This window comes from Bufo gargarizans, chromosome 6, assembly GCF_014858855.1.
Source record: "Bufo gargarizans isolate SCDJY-AF-19 chromosome 6, ASM1485885v1, whole genome shotgun sequence".
NCBI classification, from domain to species: domain Eukaryota; kingdom Metazoa; phylum Chordata; class Amphibia; order Anura; family Bufonidae; genus Bufo; species Bufo gargarizans.
This window is the reverse complement of record NC_058085.1, coordinates 361,977,124-361,993,827: the sequence shown is the minus strand read 5'-3', so window position 1 is coordinate 361,993,827 and position 16,704 is coordinate 361,977,124. Positions and strand designations below refer to the sequence as shown.

The 16,704-nt window shown below is 46.6% G+C and overlaps 1 protein-coding gene across 2 annotated transcripts in view; it reads right to left on the bottom strand.

Annotated features, from left to right (window-relative positions):
- The window catches only part of LOC122941029 (WD repeat-containing protein 5-like), an 87,379-nt gene that overhangs the window by 20,586 nt on the left and 50,089 nt on the right, over nucleotides 1-16,704 (bottom strand). The window lies entirely within an intron of this gene.

Genomic DNA, 16,704 nt, shown 5'->3' with positions numbered 1-16,704 from the left:
AAAACTATTTGCCTGTGTTACCAAATTCAAAATCTTCTGTGTCCAGTCAACATTAAGGCCCATTCCACTAGGGCCATGTCTTCCTCTCAGACAGAGAGAACCGGTGCCTCCCTGGAAGAAATATGTCAAACCATGTGGAACCTGCATTCCTTGTATTTAATGGAGGCCATTGTGGAACCCGCGGAGGTAGTATTGAGTTTAAGTTCTGTTCTATAGAGATCGCCTTGTCGTTGGCGGACAGGCACAAATAGTTTTGAACAAAATGTATTTGCCAAGAATCTCAAATTTATAACGTAGCATGAGTACACTTTCCATAGTGAGTATGACACGATTGTATTTACTTTACTTTATATTAGCAGAGCGCTGTTGCATTGTGTTTATTTTGAAGCGGTGAATGGAGAGCGCACCACGCATGCACGGGCACCTCTCCATTTATATGGGGCTGTTGGAAATAGCAGAACCAGCGCTTGGATATTTTTTAATTCCCACAGCGGTGAACAGAGGGTTGCTGCGTGTGCGCAGTGTAGTCTCCTTCACTTCAGGACACCCATTCTGGAGGTATGAGTGGGACCCAAAGGTGGCATCGTGTGGAATACCCTTTACTGACTGTGGGGTTCGACCTTTGGGACCCCCCGACTCTGAATATGAAGGGTCTGCGGTGCTGATTTAGAGCTGAGCTCCCTATACAGCGGTGACTCTGACTGGGCAGGGACCTGTGCTGCAGCAACTCTGAACACCGGCCGGCCGGAGTGCAGCTGTGGAAGGGAAAAAAATCAGGGCCAGCGATGAATCACGACCGCAGAGACTTTGTACTCAGGACTGATGAAGTCCCTATGATCAGACTCCCAAGTGATGGCATATCCTAGCCATAGGATAGATAGGAATAAACTAGAATTACAGAATGACAGTGTAAACTGATCCAAAGTTAGAGCAAATAATCCAGATTTATATCCCAATTGGGGCCTGTATTGAGACGTAATACCCGTCAGTAGGGATTATCACTCAGTACTTGATTCCTGTCTACTAGACCGAGAAAACTCATAGAACAGCAAAATTCTAGGAGCCCGTGCACAAGAGCAGAGCTCGGGGATTTACATTTCTAGGTCAATTCTTTATTTTGGGGGGGGGGGGGCGCTCTACAGGAAGGAAAAGAGAGGTAGTCATAAAGTATTAATACTGCCAAAGGAGAGAACTGAATACAATGTCTAGAAGTCTGACAGAAGAGGACAACACAAGGACTACAATGCATTGGAGATGTCCCAGTATGTTAAAGGAGAACTCCAGAGAAAAGTGAAATGTCAGCGATCACACGCATTCTACCCCTCATATTCACTGTAAAGACCGCCATGCATAATAGATTTAGGTTAGCCGAGCCCAAAGCTTTCGCCAGGACCAGATCATCTAATGAATGTGAAATGCTGTCAGGGAAAGTCAGGATTGGGCATGCTGAACGCCAACATCTCATGTGACAGAAGCCAACCATACAGTATGTAGAGTAACATACAGTGACGGTATGGCGGTTATCACTAAATGTGTCACCTGTATGAGACCACTAAAGTCTGACCACGGCTGGAAACCATGTGGCAGATGTGAGACTGTCAAATACATCTGACTAGGCTTCTTAAAATATCATTCTTTTGCTGATTATCAAAAAGAATAACAGCAAAATTTTGGTAACCGTCAAAATCCTGTACTGATCCTTAGTTACATCCTGTATTATACTCCAGAGCTGCACTCACTATTCTGCTGGTGCAGTCACTGTGTACATACATTACTTATCCTGTACTGATCCTTAGTTTTACAGCAAGACACGGAGGCTTCGTATTGCTATCTCCTTCTTTACTTCCACCAATAGCAGCAAAGGAAAAATTAACATAATCAAAACAACCAAGGACCCTCCCCTGACAGATCCTATAATAAGCAGTGTCCTCTTCATATCTTCCTCTTTCTTTGCTGCTCCACCAAAGATAAGTTGTCTATATTTATTCATGTGACTTTAGATTGAAAGCAATTTATGTCTTTGCATGGTATTGTAATGCTGGCCGAGTATATACATATATACTGTTTTGATCTGTGACAGGTTTCCCCCCTTTTTTCCCTTCATTGTGGGATTTTTTGCACAGTTTTGCTGTATCCTGTGTACACCTATTGCGGTCTTCTGCTGGGGTTCGTTTCCCCCCTCCCTCTCTTCCCCTTGGCCTCGGCATCGAAGCTGTTATCCCTGACCTTTTCACTTGTGGGGTTTTGTTTTTAACCCCCCTCCTCTACCCCTACCTTTGCGCCGCTCCGATTCCTCCCTGCTGGCCTCCGACGGCTAGGCTTTCAGCGGCGCTTCCTTTGGCTTCCCGCGGCTCCGAGATCTCGCGAGATCTCGGCGGCCATCTTGGGAGCTCCCGCCCGTCCTCTCGCGGGATTTCGGAGCATTCGTCAGTCGCCTCACTGCTCCTCTCGGCTCCGGATCGGCTCCTACCTCCCTGCGGCGCTTGGGGTGATTAACCCCTGCTTAGGTCAGTTTGTTCTGCTACAGAGTAGTTACTTTAGACTAGGTACAGAAGGGGATCCCTTTATTATTCTTATAATCATCCCAGGGATATAATCGAGATCATGTCCTCAGACCGCTCCCCCTCAGGGCCTAACCCCCCCCCACCATCGGGGGACCCCGGTTTGCCAGCCATGAGCACACAGGCCCTGGAGCTACAACGCTCAGTGTCTAGTGCCATTATAGAGGCCATGGGCTCCATGTCCTCAATGATTTCTCAGACCATATCTCAGGCCTTATCTGCCCATGCTCCGGGCCCCTCTAATTTAATGCCTGCACCCACTTACCCGCAGCCTGCCATTGAACCTCCTGCCCAGGAGAATTTGATTGGTGTGATCCAAGCCACCCAGGATAGCGCGCTTAGATCGCGCAAAAGAGCCTTACCGCGCCAGGCAGAAAGGGCGCGAACGTGGAAATGTGCTAGAGCACAAACTGACGACATAGATTCTGATATTGAATCGGATATGGAGGCTTATGCGGAGGCAGATGACCACTCTGATGGAGAGTTGGAGAGGGAACAGGAATTTCCAGGTACCTCAGGCCCTAGGCCGTCCACATCTGGGTCCGTGGGCGCATCCACCTCTGCCCCTAACACGGCTTCTAGCCTGGTGGATCCCTCTGGCAACCCACTATTTGACCCTGATGCCCTCCACCACCCTAGGTCGGCGGAGTGGATGCCGGTAGCTCATGTGAGCGACTACCTGGAGCATTGGGTGCGTCGTCCTCTCAGCAAAGAGGCGCGCAGTAAACTCCGTGCGGAATGCCCCAGACCATTAATCCCAAACAAGGTCTGCGAAACGCCAGCTGTGGATCAAAAGATGACACAGTTTTTGGCCAAAACCGGCTGGAATCCCCGTAAAGGGCTAGATTCCGCTATAAAGAGTTGTCAGGACAAGCTCCTCGACATTTTTGGCCCCCTAGCCAAAATTTTTGAGATGGCCGAATCGGCCAAGGTGGACGGCTCTCCGGTGGATCCGGAGGAGCTTGCTGGCTGGATTCAAAGAGCCATTTGCATTGCGGGCAGCACTAACTCCTCCCTGTCTATTGAAAGGCGTAAAGCCATCCTGTTTAAAATCGACCCAAAATTGGCCAACTTGGCACTCACTGAGACAGGGAAGGAGGCTCAGGGTCAACTGTTCGGGGATTCCTTCATTAAGGACCTCAGCAGGTACGTTGGAGCATTTACCGCATTGGACAAGGCCCAGTCCTCCATGAAAAGGGTATTTCAGGGACGGGTCTCCACTAGGGCCGGCAGTGGTAGGGGCCGTCTGTCCGGCCGTTCCAGTTATCAAGCCCGCAGCTCGGGCAGAGGCTCCTTCAACCAGAGGCCTCCTTTCCAGGACCAAATAAATCCCCCCTCGTTCTTCCCGGCCAGAGGCGGCCAATGGCGTTCCAGGTCGGTTAGAGGGAATCCGAACTACAGAAAGTCTTTCGGTAAGTCTTTCCCCAGTGGGGACTTCTTCCACCCCTCGCGTAGGGGGCAGACTCCGTCTATGTTCCCACGTTTGGTCCAACATCACATCAGACCCATGGGTGCTGAACACTGTGCAGGGGTTCCACATAGAACTTACGGGTTCCCCAGATTTCATCCTTTCTCCCCCGCCCCTGGCGCTACCGGACAGGGAGCTAGTGGACGTAGAACTTTTTTCCCTCTTGCACAAGGGTGCGATAGAAAGGGCCCCTCCTACCCGAAGGGGCGTTCTCAGCCACATTTTTCTGGTTCAGAAAAAAGGGGGACAATTTCGTCCAGTCATAAATCTCCGGGCACTGAACTCTGTGGTGCGCTACCGCCACTTCAAAATGGAGGGGATTCACCTCCTTCGGGACTTGCTGATTCCAGGGGACTGGATGGTGAAGCTGGATCTCAAAGATGCCTATCTGACGGTTCCGGTTGCCTCCTCCTCCAGGGACCTTCTTCGCTTCCTGTGGAAGGGCGAAGTGTGGCGCTTCACTTGCCTACCGTTCGGCTTTTCCTCGGCGCCTTGGTGCTTCACCAAGTTACTGCGCCCAGTCATGGCCTGGCTGCGGAGTCGGGGGGTGCGTCTTGTCATATACCTGGACGACATCCTCATTATGCACCAATGTCAGCAGTCTCTGCTACAACACCTCCAGTGGACCTCGGATCTGCTGACGAGTCTGGGTTTTCTACTCAATCTCGAGAAGTCCTGTCTCACACCGTCTCGGCGTATGGAGTTTCTGGGCTTCACGGTGGACTCTGTCGCGGAATCCCTCAGTCTTCCTGCGGAGAAGTTACGGACGATACGCAAGGAGTTGAGACATGCTCTCTCTACTCCCTCCCTATCGCTACGCCATCTGGCTCGCATCATTGGGCTATTAGCCTCCTCTATCCAGGCAGTCTTCCCCGCTCCGCTACATTATCGGGCTTTACAGCGTCTGAAGATCGCCCACCTCCGGGCCGGGGCCTCGTTTGCAGACGCGGTGATTCTGGATCAGGAAGCTCAGGAGGAACTCCGTTGGTGGTTGAGCAACTTGGAAGCCTGGAACGGCAGAGCAATTTTCGGATTCCAACCGGAATTCACGGTGGAGTCGGACGCGAGTCTCCAAGGCTGGGGGGCCCACTGCGAGGGTATCTCCACTGGCGGTCGATGGTCGGAGTCCGAGACCCGTTTTCACATCAACGCTCTGGAACTTCTAGCGGGTTCATTTGCCATCAGGAGTTTCACCAAGGGCATAGCTCATGCATGCATCCGTCTACGCATGGACAACGTGTCGGCGGTCCGATACGTCAATCATCTAGGCGGCACTCAATCGGCCACCTTAGCCCGACTGGCGAAGGAGTTCTGGTCCTACTGTCTGTCCAGGGACATCATGGTTCAAGCGGAGTACCTTCCGGGTCTCCACAACTACCGAGCGGATTGGAGCTCCCGATGCTTCACGGACGGCAGCGACTGGAGGTTGATTCCGGAGATGTTCTCCATGATCTCGGACATCTGGGGTCCTTGTTCCATAGACCTCTTCGCGTCCCGTCTCAACGCTCACCTGCCCAGGTTCTTCAGCTGGCGTCCGGATCCGGAGGCAGAGGCGGTGGATGCGTTTCTCCAGGACTGGTCTGCAGCCCTACATTACGCATTTCCGCCGTTCGCCATGATTCCGAGGATGCTGCTACAGACTCGTCGTCAGGCGGCGGAATTGGTGGTGGTGATTCCCTTCTGGGGGTCTCAAGCCTGGTACCCGATTATCCTGGAACTCCTGGTGGATGTGCCTCTCCTACTCCCGACGCGGACGGATCTCCTCCAGGACCCGCTGGGTGCCCCACATCCTCTCCTGGTCGACGGCTCCCTTCAACTTCTGGCGTGCCGAATCTCAGGACTCCAGGCGAGGTCGAGGGAGTTTCGGAGGCAACTAGACGCCTCCTGGACAACGCTTGGGCTCCCGGCACCCGAAAATCTTACCGGGCAGCTTGGGGATCTTGGGTTGGCTGGTGCATGGAACGGGACCTGGATCCCGTTTCGGCGTCTGTGACCCATTTATTGCAATTCCTGACGTCTCTTTTTGAAGCAGGGAAAGCTTATCGGACCATCAATTTGTTCCGGTCCGCGGTTTCCTCGACTCATCAGGGTTTTGATGGCGTTCCTGCTGGTCAACACCCTTTGGTGTCTCGGCTTTTACGTGGCTCGCGTTTGGCTCGGCCTCCTCGGCCGCGTTTCACCGCTACGTGGGATGTCTCCCTGGTCCTGTCTTTTCTCTCTTCCTGGCCCGACAACGCGTCTCTTTCCCTCCGTCAGCTGTCGGCCAAATTGCTGACTCTTTTTTGCCTGATTTCCTGTAAGAGGGTCTCAGATGTTAGAGCTCTGGATCATGATGCCAGGTCCTTTACGCCCGAGGGTGTTACTTTTAACATCACACGGCGTACCAAGACCAATATTCGGTCGGTGTCCTATCCCAGTTTTCCGTCTTCTCCGGCGCTCTGTCCTGTGGTTTGCCTGCGGGAATATGAGTTGCGCACTCGGTCTCACCGTTCTGCGGACACTCCGCAGCTTTTTCTCTCTATTCGCCATCCCTTTGGCCCGGTGACCAGTCCCACTTTGGCGCGATGGATGAAGTGGGTCATGTCCCTTTCCGGGATTGATACGACGATCTTTACCGCTCACTCGGCCAGGGGCGCGGCTGCTACTGCCCTGGCGGTTTCGGGGGCTCGTTTGGAGGACATTCTGCGTCTGGCTGACTGGTCTAGGGCCACGACGTTCACAGAGTTTTATTTCCGTCCTCCTACTCATGTGTTTTCAGCTATTATTGAGCAGCTTTGAACTTGCAATACGAAGCCTCCGTGTCTTGCTGTAAAACTAAATGATTTTCCTATTTCATGACGTAAAGTCATAGTTTTATTAAAGACACGGAGGCGAGTATTGCCCGCCCTAGGTTTCTCTTGCCCCCCCTATTGTTATGGTATTGTTGTTATTGACTGTTTGACTGTCTTTTATTGTTATTTATGACTGTTTTCCGTTCAGTTTGATTATGGTTGTTTCAGCGACCTTTTTGAGGTGCGACCGTTATAGGGTCGAGATTGCGCGTTTTGTACCCATGTGCTTACGCTGGCTATATTATTTGTTCTGTTTCAGGTTGAGAACTCCTTGGCAGATGGCGTTCCGTGTTGTTCCAGGTTTCCTGAGATGTTAGCCATGTTGGCTTGAGTTCTTCAGTCGGAGGGACCAGAAGGGTCGGTGTCGGTTCCAGTTCCGGTTCGGTTCGTGTTCGGTTATGGTTGGCGATTGGTGTCGTGGATTCAAAGAAAGAGGAAGATATGAAGAGGACACTGCTTATTATAGGATCTGTCAGGGGAGGGTCCTTGGTTGTTTTGATTATGTTAATTTTTCCTTTGCTGCTATTGGTGGAAGTAAAGAAGGAGATAGCAATACTCGCCTCCGTGTCTTTAATAAAACTATGACTTTACGTCATGAAATAGGAAAATCATTTAGTTACATCCTGTATTATACTCCAGAGCTGCACTCACTATTCTGCTGGTGCAGTCACTGTATACGTACATTACATTACTTATCCTGTACTGATCCTGAGTTACATCCTGTATTATACTCCAGAGCTGCACTCACTATTCTGCTGGTGCAGTCACTGTGTACATACATTACTTATCCTGTACTGATCCTGAGTTACATCCTGTATTATACTCCAGAGCAGCACTCACTATTCTGCTGGTGCAGTCACTGTGTACATACATTACATTACTTTTCCTGTACTGATCCTGAGTTACATTTTGTATAATACTCCAGAGCTGCACTCACTATTCTGCTGGTGCAGTCACTGTGTACATACATTACTTATCCTGTACTGATCCCGAGTTACATCCTGTATTATACTCTAGAGCTGCACTCACTATTCTGCTGGTGGAGTCACTGTGTACATACATTACTTATCCTGTACTGATCCTGAGTTACATCCTGTATTATACTCCAGAGCTGCACTCACTATTCTGCTGGTGCAGTCACTGTGTACATACATTACTTATCCTGTACTGATCCTGAGTTACATCCTGTATTATACTCCAGAGCTGCACTCACTATTCTGCTGGTGCAGTCACTGTGTACATACATTACTTATCCTGTACTGATCCTGAGTTACATCCTGCATTATACTCCAGAGCTGCATCCACTATTCTGCTGGTGGAGTCACTGTGTACATACATTACATTACTTATCCTGTACTGATCCTGAGTTACATCCTGTAATATACTCTAGAGCTGCACTCACTATTTTTCTGGTAGAATCTGTGCATACAGCATCACATATCTCAGCTTCCAGCATGAAATTCAGCAGTAACGGTACAAGTTACTCAAGGTTCTCCCACCCTCACATACATGAAAACTTGGAAAAGAAGCAGGTGTTAAGAAACTTAAAAACAGCTCACAATCTCCCCCCGACCTTATTCTGCTTGAGGCTGCGACGTAGGAACAAAGAACGGATAATCAGGCGGATAATTGTCTGGATTCTTACGTAATTGCAGCGCAGGTAAAAATAAGCAACTAGATGTTTCTAAATAAAGAGTCTCGACGGCGCCTTCATTCAAGGACAATGACGCAAACTTCCAAAGAAGTCTAAAAAGTCCTTGGGTTGTCGCCTCCTCCTCACCAGTGATGGACATTCTATGCAGAAGCTTCTTGTTACATCTGTTTCCAGGAATGTGAGTGACAACTTGCACACCTTTACAGGGGATAGGACCCAGCTTTCCTAGACCTCGCTGCAGCGGCCACTACAGGAGATATGGAGTACTGCATGCGCTTTGTGAATAGAGACCTTCATGGCTACATTCTCCCAGTTCATTTGATTTCTGTAAAGGTAATGGCAATATAAAGAAATCCGCAGCACTCGTCAGATAATCGTGAATAAAATGGATTTATTCCATAGAGCTCTATGGAATAAATCCATTTTATTCACGATTATCTGACGAGTGCTGCGGATTTCTTTATATTGCTATTTGACGGTGGATCATCGGCCAGGATCCCGATCTGCGGGCACCAACATTTCCGTGACTAAGGTATCATATATGGACTTTCCAAATTGGTTGTTTTTTGGACATAGGAGTGCTGCCGGACCTATCTATATTGTAAAGGTAATGGGTCACCACATTTTTTCTACTAAATAAAACCAGATACTGAAAAAAATCATTTCAAATTATTGTTATTTTTATTTATTTTTCATTTTGTTTCCCACACATGATGATAGTGGCAGTCATCTTCCCTGAGCTGAATTATGCTTAAATGGCATCTGTCAGCAGATTTGTACCTATGACACTGTGTTGTACCTAAGACATCCGTGTTGGTCCTATGTTTATATGTGCCCGCATTGCTGAGAAAAATGAAGTTTTAATATATGCAAATGAGCCTTTAGGAGCAATGGGGGCGTCCCCATTACACCTAGAGGCTCGGCTCTCTCTCTGCAACTGCTGCGCCCTCTGCACTTTGATTGACAGGACCAGGCAGTGAAAACATCATCACACCTGACCCTGTCCACCGCCATGGAGTGGCAGCGGCAGTTGCAGAGACAGCAGAGCCTCTAGGTGTAATGGTAACGCCCCCATTGCTCCTAGAGGCTCATTTGTATATTCTAAAACATTATTTTTCTCAGCAATGCGGCACATATGAACATTGGACCAACACAGATGCCTTCAGCTGACAAGTGCACATGCAACAGGTCAGCCGGTTTCATTTTGTAGGAGAGTGGTGCGGGCATGCTCTGTGACCTGTGCAAGGAGGTGAGCTGTGACATTACCTATTGTGAATGATGGATCCAGTGATGATAATGAGATGACTGCTGAGAAGTGATCTTTAAACAGCAGGAAGTGTCAGCCGATTATGAGGCTCAGTGCGAAAATGGCAGAATTTCAGGATATTTTTAAATATAGATAATGACATGGAAAATTGAATATATATTCAACATAAAATCTCAAACAATCGTAAACAATTTTCGAATGATATATTTCCTTTAAAGTATAACTGTCATATATATATATATATATTTTTTTTTGGAGTATTGGATTGTGGTGATTAATATCTCCTTGGTGGCCCTATTTCAACTTTTCACTGTGTACTCAATTACCCCTTAATTCCACAGTTTAGTTCCCTGTACTGCCTACTTTTACCTCTGCTTAAAATAGTGTTGCTAGGCAGGGTCCATCTATGTGTTGAAGGACGGAGGACGCAGAAGCACGCAGCGTGCAAGGTCAGATTACTGACAGCCAGGGACTGTAAGTAAATGATTAGAGCCAGGTCCTCCCCAGCAGCTGATACCAGTGCCTGGGCTGTGTGCACTTCTCCCCGTGCCTGCGCTTGACAGACGCTCCCTCACTCAGCAGAGCTGGAAAATGCAGAGTTGGAGCAGCGCAGAGCAGGGAAGGGAGATCTGCCGTCTGCTCAGTGTATAAATGACAGCAACATGTGGTAAGAGGACCCCTTTGTGCTGCAGGAGATTAACCCTTTAGGGGGAGGGCTGTGGTTACTGACACTTTTGGGGGGCTATTGTTACTGGCTAGTGAGGGCAGGCGGGATTAGCCTCAGGGGGAGGGCAGTGGCGGCCATCTTAACTGAATAGTGAAATTGCAGTTTTATGCAGACTGGTTGCTAAGGGCTGAATCTTATTAAATATGGGGTAAGTCAGTCTAATAGTAACTGATTCTGGAATATCTGTCACCACCAGATCTTTGAGAAGTTCTGATAGACGTTCTTCAGTACCTCCTGCATGATCATCTTTTGTTTTGCTTTCGTTTTGACATCTCTCCTCCCTCTCCCAGCTGTCATCTATTAGCAGTGATTGCCTCCCTATATATCTCCTTCCTATACTGCCTCACCTTGCGGTTTATATTACATCCTGGATTGTGTTCTCTGCTAGAAGTTGCTACAGCTGGGTTTTCAGATAAGTCTATTTCTGTATTTATTGTTTTCCTGTTGGCTTGGTTCTAGGTGACCCTGACTCCGTATTAAGTGCAGGGAGCTGGTGGTCGTGTCCCTCACTATTATAGGGTTTGCAGGTGTCATTCAGTCTAGGTACGTGGACATGCAACCTTCTATCACTGAGAACTTTGCATGGGCTGAGAAGACAGGGAGAGCTTCAGGGCTTTAATAGGGGTCACCCTTTTGTTCCTTAGTTTTGGATCGAGCCAGTCGGATCCCTATTTGTAACTTCTTGTTTTCTGTTACACCATCCGAGACATTATCATGTTATTAGTAACTACATATATGAAAATTGAAATTAGGGTCTAAGTGTGACAGCTATTCTTTAAAGGGGTTCTCTGGTCCCAAAATGACATTTTTATCTGCTCAGTGTAACCTAAACACTGCAGATTTTTTCCCATATACCGTTTTCATGATGACACTTTCCTTCCGCTGTTCTCAGCATCACTGCCTCCTGGATGTCTCCGACGATGCAATAATTGCTGAAACTCATTAAAGACCAGGCCATTATTGGCCTTAAAGGGGTTGTCCGGGTTCAGAGATGAAATTGAACATAACCCCTTCTTCGCCCATTCAGCCCCTCTGAGTGGAGCACTTCATGCTCCGATGCTCCCCCTTGCCCTGTGCTGTATGGCGGAGGGCAAGGGCTTTTTCTTTAGATACTGGGCTTCTGATGGGCATGCTGTAAAACAGCCTAGGGCAGCGCTAAAGACCGCCCATTAGCGTCATTGTCTGCTAGGTGGAAACTTCTGCCTAGCAGTGTGTCAGTGTAAGTAAAACAGCCCCTGCCCTGCGCGATGCGGCGCAGAGCAAGGGGCAGCATTGGAGTATGGAATGCTCCGATGCTTCACTGAACGGGTAAAGAAGAAGTTATGTCCGGAACCCCTTTAAGGAGAAAAAATATTTTTCTGTTTTATTCTGGTGGTCAAAACGTTCTTTTTATCTTAGATCGACATGAGTTATAGTGATACCCATTATGTCTATTATATTTGTTGCTTTGTATACACTTGTATAAGTTATATAATAAATTATATTACGTGTACGAAAATATGGGGTTTGTAGGTTTATTTTTTAGCACAAACACAAACTCTACTTGACTTCTAGCCCACGTGCACACGACCATTCACACTGGTGCGCCTCCCCAATCCAAATTTGAAAGTCAAATATTACCCACACATACAGACCAGCAGCTACACAGCCGGACTCTCCACTTCAATCCATCAGGATCAAATGTTGTCAGATTTGTAAGGACATTTTCTATCTACAAACAGGATTCATGAACTAACTGTACCCCGTGCATCAAAGCGAAGGGAGCTACAAATTTCCATAACAGGATTATAACTTCACAGGCACAAAAGCAGAAGATTTTATCATAAAAACCGTACACCACCTCATTAATAATACCTAATAGATGCTTCAGACTAGTCAAAATCAGTTTCTGAGTAAACACATGTGAGGTAGGTGCCCGAAGCATAGCCCGACCCCTCGTGAAAAACCTCTAATCCCCCAAAAAGTTTATTTTTATGCAAATAAGGTTTTCGGTGCACCACGGGAGGGGCTGCTCTGTTTGGTAAACCATTGCTCCGCTAGGTGCACCGGCCAATGTCTTACCACTTATTTGACTGAGATTTCAGAGCTAATAGCATTAAAACATGGGAGGCTAAGTGCCCCGAACAGAGCAGCCCCTCCCATGGTGCACTGAAACTTTGATTGCAATAAATAAATAAAATAAAAAAGCATTTTTCAGGATTAGAGGACCAGACTGTCACAAGAAAGGTATGGCTATGTTCCACAGCGTCTACCCTGCATGGCAGTATGCTCACTTTTAATGTGATTTAATAGATATTTTATTATTTAGCATCTTTTACATCTGATCGGTGGGGATCCAACACCAGGGATCAGGCTGATCAGCTGTTTCAAGCGCCGTGTTGCTCATGTGAATGTTCTGATCACAACTTACCCTAGGCCAGCAACGTCACGTTCATTGGTCACACGGCTCAGGCGCAGCTCAGCCCCATTCAAGGGAAAGATGCCGAGCTGCAATACCAAGCACAACCGCTATACAATGTACAGCGCTGAACTGTGAGGTCTCTGACACCCAGGATTCCTGCCAATCAGATGCTCATGACCTATCCAGAGGACTGGTCATCAGGACAATAGCCCCTAAATGGACCTTACGATTTACCATTTTCTTTATGTGTGTTTTCATTTTTCACTCCCTGCCTTCCCAAAGCCATAACTTTTTTTTATTTTTCTGTTCACATGAACAGTCACGCCGTATGAGGGCTTGTTTTTTGTACTTTCTAAAGGCACTATTTAGTATTGCATGTGATGTAGTGGGGAGCTGGAAAAAAAAATCAAAATGGGATGGAATTGAAAAACAAAACGCAATTCTGCAACGTTTTAAGGGTGGGGGGGGGGGGGATTTACGGTGTTCCCTTTGTGGTAAAACTGAGTTGTATGAGGTCTCATTTTTGCGGGCCGGTCTGAAATTTTCATTGATACCATTTTGAAGTGTGTGTGACTTTTTGATTACTTTTTATTCTTTTGGGAGGTGTAATGACCAAAAATTGTGAATTGGCCATTTAAAAAAATCAAAAAAAAAATCTGTTTTTGGATGCATTGATGCTTATAAGGTTTTTTGCAAGTAGCAATCATTAGATTGCCAATTGTGTTCTATGATGGATATACAGCCATCGCAGAACACACCATTCACTGTATTCAAATATAGTGCTGCCATCTGCTGGCCTATATTGAAATATTTCAATGATGGGGGCTCCAAGCCATCACTGGAGTACTACTGCTTCCCTGATCTTAGTTGGGGAACGCTGTTATGGGCGCAGGAGTACATGGCTCCCACATCTGCACCACTCAGATGCCGTGGTCAAATTTGACCACAGCATCTGAGAGGTTAAATGCATGCGATCAGCCTTATGGCTGATTGCATACATTCGCCCTGGGCCTCTGCTGTTTGAAACTGCAGAAATCCAACGGTTATGGCGCCTGCTGTATGTGTGAGCAGGCACCATCTTTAACCCTTTGGATACCGGAGGTTTTTTTTGTTTTTGCGTTTTCATTTTTCGTCCCTATTTTCCGTGAGCCATAACTTTTTTTTAATTTTTCCGGTCACATAGCTGTATGAGGGCTTATTTTTGGCGGGACAAGTTGTACTTTGTAATGCCACTATTAATTATGGCATAAAATGTTGTGGGAAGCGTTAAAAAAAATTCCAAATGGGATGGAATTTGAAAAAAAAATTAACGCAATCCCTCCACCGTTTTACAGGTTTTGTTCCCACAGCAAAACTGCCCCATGCCCTTCATTCTCTGGGTCAGTATGACTACAACGATACCCCATATGTATAGGTTCTTTATGTCTAGATAGTGTAAAAATAAATTTAAACTTTGAGAAAAATGGTTTTTTTTTATATCACCATATTCTGACCCCCATAACTTTTTTATACTTATGTCTACTGAGCTGTTTAGGGGCCCATTTTTTGCGGAACAATCTGTACTTTTAATTGATACCATTTTGGAGTATGTGTAACTTTTTGATCACATTTTATTACATTTTTTGGGGGTAAGAGAAGCAATGAAAAAATTGCAAATCAGCCATTTTGATCATTTTTTCCGTTACGCCATTCGCCGTATTGGAATTTTTGGTTCTATTTTAATAGTATGGACATTTTCGGTCGCGGTGATACCAATGATGTTTATAGTTATTGTTATTTAGGTATTTATTTTTAAATTATACAGAAAGGGGGGTGAGTTAAACTTATATACAGGTCCTTCTAAAAAAATTAGCATATTGTGATAAAGTTCATTATTTTCTGTAATGTACTGATAAACATTAGACTTTCATATATTTTAGATTCATTACACACAACTGAAGTAGTTCAAGCCTTTTATTGTTTTAATATTGATGATTTTGGCCACAGCTCATGAAAACCCAAATTTCCTATTTCAAAACATTAGCATATTTCATCCGACCAATAAAAGAAAAGTGTTTTTAATACAAAAAAAGTCAACCTTCAAATAATTATGTTCAGTTATGCACTCAATACTTGGTCGGGAATCCTTTTGCAGAAATGACGGCTTCAATGCGGCGTGGCATGGAGGCAATCAGCCTGTGGCACTGCGGAGGTGTTATGGAGGCCCAGGAGGCTTCAATGCGGCGTGGCATGGAGGCAATCAGCCTGTGGCACTGCTGAGGTGTTATGGAGGCCCAGGAGGCTTCAATGCGGCGTGGCATGGAGGCATCAGCCTGTGGCACTGCTGAGGTGTTATGGAGGCCCAGGATGCTTCAATGCGGCGTGGCATGGAGGCAATCAGCCTGTGGCACTGCTGAGGTGTTATGGAGGCCCAGGATGCTTCGATAGCGGCCTTAAGCTCATCCAGAGTGTTGGGTCTTGCGTCTCTCAACTTTCTCTTCCCAATATCCCACAGATTCTCTATGGGGTTCAGGTCAGGAGAGTTGGCAGGCCAATTGAGCACAGTAATACCATGGTCAGTAAACCAGTTACCAGTGGTTTTGGCACTGTGAGCAGGTGCCAGGTCGTGCTGAAAAATGACATCTTCATCTCCATAAAGCTTTTCAGCAGATGGACGCATGAAGTGCTCCAAAGTCTCCTGATAGTTAGCTGCATTGACCCTGCCCTTGATAAAACACAGTGGACCAACACCAGCAGCTGACATGGCCCCCAGACCATCACTGACTGTGGGTACTTGACACTGGACTTCAGGCATTTTGGCATTTCCCTCTCCCCAGTCTTCCTCCAGACTCTGGCACCTTGATTTCCGAATGACATGCAACAGTCCAGTGCTGCTTCTCTGTAGCCCAGGTCAGGCGCTTCTGCCGCTGTTTCTGGGGAATGCGGCACCTGTAGCCCATTTCCTGCACACGCCTGTACACGGTGGCTCTGGATGTTTCTACTCCAGACTCAGTCCACTGCTTCCGCAGGTCCCCCAAGGTCTGGAATCGGTCCGTCTCCACAATCTTCCTCAGGGTCCGGTCACCTCTTCTCGTTGTGCAGCGTTTTCTGCCACACTTTTTCCTTCCCACAGACTTCCCACTGAGGTGCCTTGATACAGCACTCTGGGAACAGCCTATTCGTTCAGAAATGTCTTTCTGTGTCTTACCCTCTTGCTTGAGGGTGTCAATGATGGCCTTCTGGACAGCAGTCAGGTCGGCAGTCTTACCCATGATTGCGGTTTTGAGTAATGAACCAGGCTGGGAGTTTTTAAAAGCCTCAGGAATCTTTTGCAGGTGTTTAGAGTTAATTAGTTGATTCAGATGATTAGGTTAATAGCTCGTTTAGAGAACCTTTTCATGATATGCTAATTTTATGAGATAGGAATTTTGGGTTTTCATGAGCTGTATGCCAAAATCATCAATATTAAAACAATAAAAGGCTTGAACTACTTCAGTTGGTGTGTAATGAATCTAAAATATATGAAAGTCTAATGTTTATCAGTACATTACAGAAAATAATGAACTTTATCACAATATGCTAATTTTTTTAGAAGGACCTGTATATGTATTATATATTTTTTAACATAAAAAAAAAAAAAATTGTGATCATTATGTGCCTCATATATAAGCTTATAACTTTTTTTTTGGGGGTTTATCAGGAATTTATTATTAGCTTATTTTGCTCTTTACTTATCCTGGCCTGCCATCTGGTGGCCAAAATAGGAATTGCAGTTTGAATACTGTTCGCTTACTGTTCACCAGTATTCGGCGCAAC